At 31.3% G+C, this 9,203-nt stretch overlaps 1 non-coding gene across 1 annotated transcript; it reads left to right on the top strand.

Moving 5' to 3' along the window:
* The first annotated feature begins 514 nt into the window (after positions 1 to 514).
* LOC130827969 (U5 spliceosomal RNA) lies at positions 515 to 630 on the top strand. The gene has a single exon (XR_009047282.1). It is a non-coding gene; the product is annotated as a U5 spliceosomal RNA (small nuclear RNA).
* The last annotated feature ends 8,573 nt before the right edge of the window (positions 631 to 9,203 follow it).

Here is a 9,203-nt window from a genome sequence, read left to right as displayed (position 1 = left end):
TATATATATATATATATATATATATATATATATATATATATATATATATATATATAAACTAATTGAAATAAATTGATGTGCCTAATATTAGGGCTGGCAAAAGCAGACCCGACCTGCTAACCTGATCTGAAATCGACTCGAAATTAGCAGGTTTGGGTTTAGATTTTTGACCCAATTAATTAAATAGGTCAACCCGACCTGATCTGTTTATTAAATGGGTTAGGTTCAGGTTGAATATTTAAACCCGAAAAAAACCTGTTTAACCCATTTATTAAATTTAAGACGGATCAACATTTGCCAAATACTTCGTAAAACTAAGATAATACCAATTACCATGTAATGAGGATTTTGTCAGCTGAAGATGACTTTCAATAAGAAAGGAAGTTGTCAGTGGGATTTGTCTGCTGAAGATGACTTTCAATAACAAAGGAAGTTGTCCCACATCGGCTATGAAAGATACTAATAAAAGAAAAATCCTTTAAATCACTTCCACAGATCTCATACCAACTTACGCAGTCACGCCGTGAGCACAAAGCGAACTATTCTTTTGCCTTTTACTAAAGAATACCGTGTGCTCGCTGCATTAAGTGGCATACGTTTATTTTTAGAGGAAGCCTTTAATTAAGGTTAAATGGGTCAAATGACCTGAAATATATGAATTTAATGACCTACAAAAAAATTAGGTTAAATTGGTCATTAGCAGGTTGATCCAATCTGCTACAGATCAGGTCGGGGTTTCAATTTTTGACCCATTAATTAAATGGGTTAGGTTCATGTTAAGGGTTTATTGACCCATTTTTATATGATCCGAACCTGAAAATGACCCAACCCGACCTGTTTGACACCCCTATCTGCTATATCTGATAAAACAATCGATAATTATTTTGATATTGACCCGATCAATAGTTATCCGTAACCGATAAATACTCGAAAAATAAAGCTCGAACCCGATCTGTACCCGAAAAAACCAAACCAATTAGTAATCGATGACAACCCGAGACCGATTGACACTCGACACGAACTTCAACCGACACCGAACTGAAGCTAACCCAATAGCTTGAATAACCGATCTCTAACCGAACCGTGACTAACCGACTCGACCCGAGTGTGACCCGTTGTAACACACAACCGAAAAATAACCGATCCGAAATGCAACCGAATCGAATAACACCCGTCCGAAACCGACCCGATCATCGAATGAACACCTCTATACGTAAGAAACATAAGGATAAGGCAAAAAAATGAAAAAAAACTAGGATTAGGACATGTAACACTTACGCCACCTCAACTTGTTCTTTTTTTTTTCTTTTTTTTAATTTTTTAATTTTATTATTATTATATATTCTTTTTTTTTTATCAAAAATTAATATTGGAAATAAGAAGATTAAGTTATTGTAGGTAATTTAGCTAGACTTAATATTTAGGTAATTTATTAAGATAAATAAATTATATTTAAAAGAAAATCAAGAACTTAAGAACGATTGGAATAAAATTCGAAACGACATTAAAAATAATAAAACGAAACGATTATTGAATTTGTCAACATATTTAAGATTAAGAGAAAAAAAAGGTTTGTTACAACTCTTACCCCCTTAACATAGTTTCGTCCCGAAACTTAAACCTAAAAGAACAATTGGGGATAGTGTTTTCTCATATCATCCTCGCTTTCCTAAGTTGCTTCTTCAACATGATGGTTCGACCATAGCACTTTAACTTGAGGCATTCTTTTATTCCTCAATTCTTTCACTTGACGATCCAAAATTCTAATTTGTCTTTCTTCGCAAGCCAGGTTTTCATCAATATGGAGGGGTTCGTGAACTAACACATGTGATGGGTTGTGGATATACTTTCTTAATTGGGAAACATGGAATACATTATAAACTCTAGCTAAACTCGGGGCGTAAAGCTAGTTCGTATGCCACTTCTCCTACTCTTTTCAAAAGTTCAAAAGGTCCGATAAATTTAGGGCTTAATTTCCCTTTTATCCCAAAGCGTTGGACTCCTTTCGTTGGTAAAATCTTTAGAAATACTTTATCACCTTCATCAAATTGCAAAGCTCTACGACGGTTGTCTGCATTACTCTTCTGTCTACTTTGTGCTGCCTTTATGTTCTCTTGCACCACCCTTAAGCCATCAATAGAGTCTTGGATAAGATCTGGTCCTTTAGGCACATTTCGGTCCATCTGATCCCAACACAACGGCACTCGACATTTTCTCCCATATAAGGCTTCGTTTGGTGCCATTTTGATGCTAGTTTGATAGCTGTTGTTGTATGAAAACTCTATCAAAGGCAATTTCTAATCCCATGAACCACTAAATTCAAGAATACATCTCAAAAGATCCTCTAATGTCTGAATGCTTCTTTCGGTTTGGCCATCAGTAGCCGGATGAAATGCGGTACTTAAATATAGTTTAGATCTGAATGCTTCTTTTAACTTTTCCCAAAATCTTGACAAAAACTTTGGATCTCTATCAGACACAATTGTTCTCGGTACTCCATGTAATCTTATAATTTCTCGACCAGAAGCGTCAGCCAATTGTTTTACTGACCATGTTCCCTTCATTGGCAAAAATCTTGCAACTTTGGTCAATCTATCAACTATTACCCAAATTTTGTCATTTCCTCGTTGCGTTCTTGGTAATCCAACTACAAAATCCATGGATACGGAATCCCATTTCCATTCAGGAATTTCTAGTGGTTGAAGTAGTCCAGAACTTTTCTGCTTTTCAAATTTCACCTTTTGGCAAATCAAACACCGAGATACAAATTCAGCTACATCTTTTCTCATACCTTTCCACCAAAATAGTTTTCTTAATTCTTCAATCATCTTATCTCTCCTAGGGCGTAAGTGAAACATTCCTTGGTGTCCTTCTTTCAAAATCTCTTCTTTCAGCTCTGTATTGTCTTGTATACACAATCTCTCGTTCATTCTTAGTTCACCTTTCTCACCCACTTCGAACGCTTCTGTCTCTTTTCTTTGAACTCAAATGATTAACTCGATTATCTCTGGATCTTCTTGTTGTGCTTCTATAATTCTTTCGAACAAAGTCGGTTGTATAGTCATTGCTCCCAAATACTAAACATCTTGATAGTGATTAACAATTTCTAGATCTAACTTCTGGATTTCTCGGTATAGTTCCCAAGGTACCGTCATTATAGCATTTATAGATATCCTCGGCCTTCTACTCAATTCATCTGCCACTTTGTTTGCTTTTCCAGGATGATAATTTATATCAACTTCAAAGTCTTTAATGATTTCCAGCCACCGCCTTTGTCGTATATTCAGCTCCTTTTGATTGAAGACGTATGTCAAATTTTTATGATCAGTGAAGATCTTGCATGGTACTCCATAGAGATAATGTCTCCATAACTCCAGGGCAAAAATTATGGCTACTAGTTCAATGTCGTGTACTGGATAATTCAACTCATGTGGCCTTAATTGCCTTGACACATAAGCTACTACTTTGCCTTCTTGCATTAACACACATCCCAAACCTTCCTTCGATGCATCACAATATACCTCAAATGCTTTCTCACAGTCGGGCATGGTCAACACAGGTGCAGTCATAAGTCTCCTCTTAAGCTCTTCTAGTGATTAACTATGCTTCTCGCCTTATTGAAACCGAACTCCCTTTTTAAGCAACTCAAACAACGGTCGGGTAATTTTAGAAAAATTTTCAACAAACTTCCTGTAATAGCCTGCTAAGCCTAAGAAACTTCTTACCTCAGTCACACTCTTTGGATTCGGCAATTCCATCACTGCCCTAATCTTTTCAGGGTCAACAGAAATTCCATCCTTCGAAACAACATGCCCTAAGAAAGATATCTTTTCTAACCAAAATTCACATTTACTAAACTTGCCATAAAGTTTCTCCTTTCTCAATTTCTCCAAAACTATCCTTAAGTGCTTCTCATGTTGCTCTTCATTCTTCGAATACACCAATATATCATCAACAAACACAACTACATACTTATCTAGGTAAGGGTTGAAGTATCTTTGCATGAGATCCATGAATGCTGCTGGAGCATTTGTTAAATCAAATGGCATTACTAGAAACTCATAGTGCCCGGATCTGGTTAAAAATGCACTCTTAGTAATATCTTCTTCAGCAATCCTTAATTGATGATAACCAGACCTCAAATCTATCTTCGAAAAGACCCTTGCTCCCCCCAACTGATCAAAAAGGTCGTCTATCCTTGGTAAAGGATAATAATTCTTGATGGTAATCTTATTGATCTCCCTATAATCAATGCATAGCCTCATACTCCCATCTTTTTTTCTGACAAAGAGAACTGGAGTTCCCCATGGTGAAACACTAGGTCGAATGAAACCTTTTTCCAGCAATTCATCTAGCTGCTTCTTCAGCTCAGCCAATTCAGCTGGAGCAAAACGGTAAGGAGTTTTAGAAATAGGGGTGGTATCAGGAATAAGGTCAATATGGAAGTTTACTTCTCTTTTGGGAGTTATACCGGATAATTCTTCAGGAAACACATCAAAATATTCTTGAACGATCGGGGTTTCTTGCAAACTAGGTGTAGGTTTCACTTTCTCAGTAGTAACAAAACATAAGAACCCTTCATCTCCTTGTCTTATCATTTGTAACGCTTGAATTACAGAAATTGTCTCTAGCTGAGATTTTGAGTTCTTCTGAATACACTTCATTCCCTCGGGAGTTTCTATTCTAACAACCTTTTCTTTACACAAAATCTCCGCTGAATATCTCTCAAACCAATCCATGCCCAAAATGATATCAAATTTTCCCAAATCAAATTGAATTAAGTCAGCTGGGAAAAGAATCCCACAAATCTCCAATGGAAAATTATAAAAGATATGATCACACAGGAGAGGTGTACCATCAGGTAAATGGATACACAATTGGGATTTTTGAGGTTTCAAAGAAATAGAAGATATGTGGAGAAAAGCACTAGAAATAAAAGACCTATCCGCTCCACAATTAAACAAAACATTTACTGTTAAATTACCAACAGAAAATTTTCCATAAATTACTTTACCTTCAATTTCAAACTCTTGGTGTAAGCCATCATAATGATCTCCAATTGCATGCAGGCCTGCTGATGCTCTAGTCTCATTCCTCTGATTGCCAAATGCTCTGTTACCTGCAGCTTCCAATGTTGTTTTGCTCTGATTCAACGTTTCCCTACTAGTTATTAACCAGATGTCCCTCCTTGTGACACTTGTAACATACAATCTTCTCATTACAGCGTCGGCCTCGATGATCTTTTCCATATAACCTACATTTCCACTGTGTCGGCCTTGCTACAGTCTGAAATGGCTTCTTCCCCTCATTCTTGGCCTTTTTGTATCCACCGCCCCCACTAGATTCATTCTTTCTTTTATTAAACCCGTCTTCTTTTTCCAAAATACGCTCATACTCCAAGGCTTGATTGTACAAATCATCAAAATCTTGGTATCTAGGAGTGCCTTTTTGGATCTTATGGTTCTGACCCTCAAAAAATCTAATCCCCTTGCCCCGATCAGAGATCACTATTTCGGTAGCGAATCTAGCCAGCTCTTTGAACTTACTTGCGTATTCGATCACTGACATAGTTCCCTGCCTCAGAAACAAGAATTCATTTTCTTTCTTTCTCTGAACCGAGGGTGGGTAAAATTAATCACGAAGCTTCTTCATAAATTGTTCCCAAGTAGAATCTATGGCAGTTTGTTTTACAGTCCTCCACCATAGTTCAACAGTGCCAGTTAAGTAGAATGCGGCTAATTTCATTTTCAATTTTGACGAGCAGTTTATGGCCTCCAATAGTTTCTCCATTTCTGCAATCCAATCCTCAAAGCGAATTGGTTCAGGTTCTCCATCATATTTTGGAGGTTGATGACTAGACAATCTCTTATAGAATTTCCTTTCATCATCTTCATGGGAACGACTCATCTGCATCTCCATTAAATTCAACAGCCTCTCATTATTCCTTTCCATCATTCTTAACTGATTTTCCAAAGCCTGAACTCTTGCATTTTTTGTCGTATCTTCAGCAAAATTGCTCCTCGTCTCCAAAGGTTCATCTCTTACGATACACCCTCTACCACCACCTCTTGGCATCCTTTATTTAAGTTGGAAAGTTTTGCGTTAGCTATATATTTTAAATCGCAGATCACATTTTATTTAAGCACATAATACAAATAAGCACATCATTTTTACATAAAAAAAATTTTTCATTTAAAATACTAAATTTTTTTAATTTTTTTTTTCAAAAACATAATTTATCACAGATTTTTCTAGTATCGGATAAGAATATCCGACTGTTCGAATAACGTTGGCTCTGATATCAAGTGCAACACCCCGGCCAAATGGACCACCGGTGACTACTCATGAAGACTGTAGACTAGCCCCACAAACCAACACAAGTCTTTCCAACGCACTTTGGCCTCACTCGTGCGTGCCCGGGAAAACTTCCCAGGAGGTCGCCCATCCTAATATTGCTCCACACCAATCACGCTTAACTGTGGAGTTCTTAGCAAATGAGCTCCATGAAAAGTAAATGCACCTTGTTGATATGAGTAGTCTATCAATCTCTTTTCAAGCTAAATTTGGGGTATTACACTCACCCCCACTTAGGAATACAACATCCTCGTTAGACCGTAATTTCAAGATCTTTTCCCACGCTAGGTGCACTGAACATAATCAGTCACGGTCGCAGGGTTGCTTTGATACCAAGTGTAACGGACTGATCATTTCTAAATATAGGTTTAATATAATATAATAGTAAGTAATGTTAAAGCGGAAGTATATCGAGCCGCGATTATTGCGAAAAAGAAATAAAACAAAACAGTATTTTCAAAAAAACGGAATAAAAACTTAAATCATTAAAATATAATTTTGCATATTACATCTTGCTTTAATACATAATTACTGTTATTACATACCCATTATATAAATTACATACATACTATATCCTAATATTACATAGACAATAGAATAGCTTTTTAATAACCTCATGTAAAGTCACCTGCAGCATCTGCTCCCATTATAAGGGAACAACCAATGCCAATCGGCCAGCTAATAAGCCGAGTATAAAAACTTGACAGCATAATACAAGTATACAAATATGTGCATTTCAATAAGTAATATGTAAAAAGGGTTTACGCAATATAGAGGATTCATTTTTTTTGTGTGTTAAATTATATATATATATAACTTCTGGTCCTTCTGCTTGAGTATCAGGGCGTGATTTACTAACACTTCTGCTTGAGTGTTAGGGCGTGGAATTCGATTACTTATTTAATGAATGCAAGACATATGATCTTTGTTTGATATATGTAAGGGCCTTTTAGGGTGAGGTAAACAAAAACTCCTAACTTAGTGGGAGTCGTCACTCCTCCAGTACAATGTTGCTCGAGCCACAGGTCAGGTTAAATAACCTTACTGTGTTCGCTGTATTTTAAGTGCCGGAAAACACGTCCCACGTTTTTTACATGCCGGAAGCATGATTCAGCATTTCCTTACTATCAAGTCTTTTTATTATCATGTTACTGTTTTCATATAAATGCAATATTACAATAACATATAATAGAAATAAATTTATAACAACATACATATAAATAATCATTTGTTATTAAACTAAATCAAAACTTAAATGGGTCTTTAGTATTTATTAATAAATAAATTTTGAATTAGATTTATTAATTTCTTAATAATCAATTTCTTAAATGTCTATTTATTATAAATGATAAATAAATAGTTCCATCATAAATAAATACTAAAAATGTCTTTAAAAGGACATATTGGGTTTATTATACATTCTAGCCCATTTATCAAAATTTTTAGAAAATAAAATTTTATTTTATTTAATTAATTTCTTAATAGCTTAGTTTTCGATTTAGTACATGAATAATTAATTTCCATAAGATTAAAATCAAAACAAAATATTTTAAAAATTACCTTATTATTAAATGAGTTGGTGTATATATTTATTCACCAAAATAAAATAATTTTAATTATTATTTCACTTTTCTTTCTTTTCGCCTATTATAACAATTTAGATTATTCTTTAAAATTTAAATATTACAAAATTTCACAAAAATTATTTAAATAAAAAGAAATTGCGGTAACAATAAAATAATTTTTTTTTTTCCAAAATTATATATTTTTAACCCAATTTATGAATTTCCTTATTTTATGCGTTTGTTTAGCAAAAATTAATAAGAATATTTATATTCAACTATAATGCAAGAAATTAATACACAATTTTATATCTCATATATATATATATATATATATATATATATATATATATATATATATATATATATATATATATATATGTATATATATATATATGTATATATATATATATATATGTATATATATATATATATATATATATATATATATATATATATATATATATATATATATATATATATATATATATATATATGTATATATATGTATATATGTATATATATATATATATATATATATATATATATATATATATATATATATATATATATATATATATATATATATATATATGTATATATATATATATATATGTATATATATATATATATATATATATATATATATATATATATATATATATATATATATGTATATATATATATATATATATGTATATATATATATATATATGTATATATATATATATATATGTATATATATATATATATATATATATATATATATATATATATATATATATATTATATATATATATATATATATATATATGTATAATATATATATATATATTTATATATATATATATATATATATATATATATATATATATGTATATATATATATATTATATATATATATTTATATATATATATATTTATATATATATATATATATATATATATATTATATATATATATATTATATATATATATATATATATATATATAGTATTATATATATATATATATATATATATATATATATATATATATATATATATATATATATATATATATATATATATATATATATATATATATATATATATATATATATATATATATATATATACATATATATATATATATACATACATATATATATATATATATAATATATATATATATATATATATTATATATATATATATATATATATATATATATAATATATATATATACATATATATAATTATATCTATATATATATATATATATATATATATATATTTATATATATAT

The sequence above is a fragment of the Amaranthus tricolor genome, chromosome 11, assembly GCF_026212465.1.
Source record: "Amaranthus tricolor cultivar Red isolate AtriRed21 chromosome 11, ASM2621246v1, whole genome shotgun sequence".
In the NCBI taxonomy this organism is placed as follows: Eukaryota; Viridiplantae; Streptophyta; class Magnoliopsida; order Caryophyllales; family Amaranthaceae; genus Amaranthus; species Amaranthus tricolor.
Note: the sequence above shows the minus strand (reverse complement) of the source record. Positions and strands in the feature narration are given on the sequence as shown.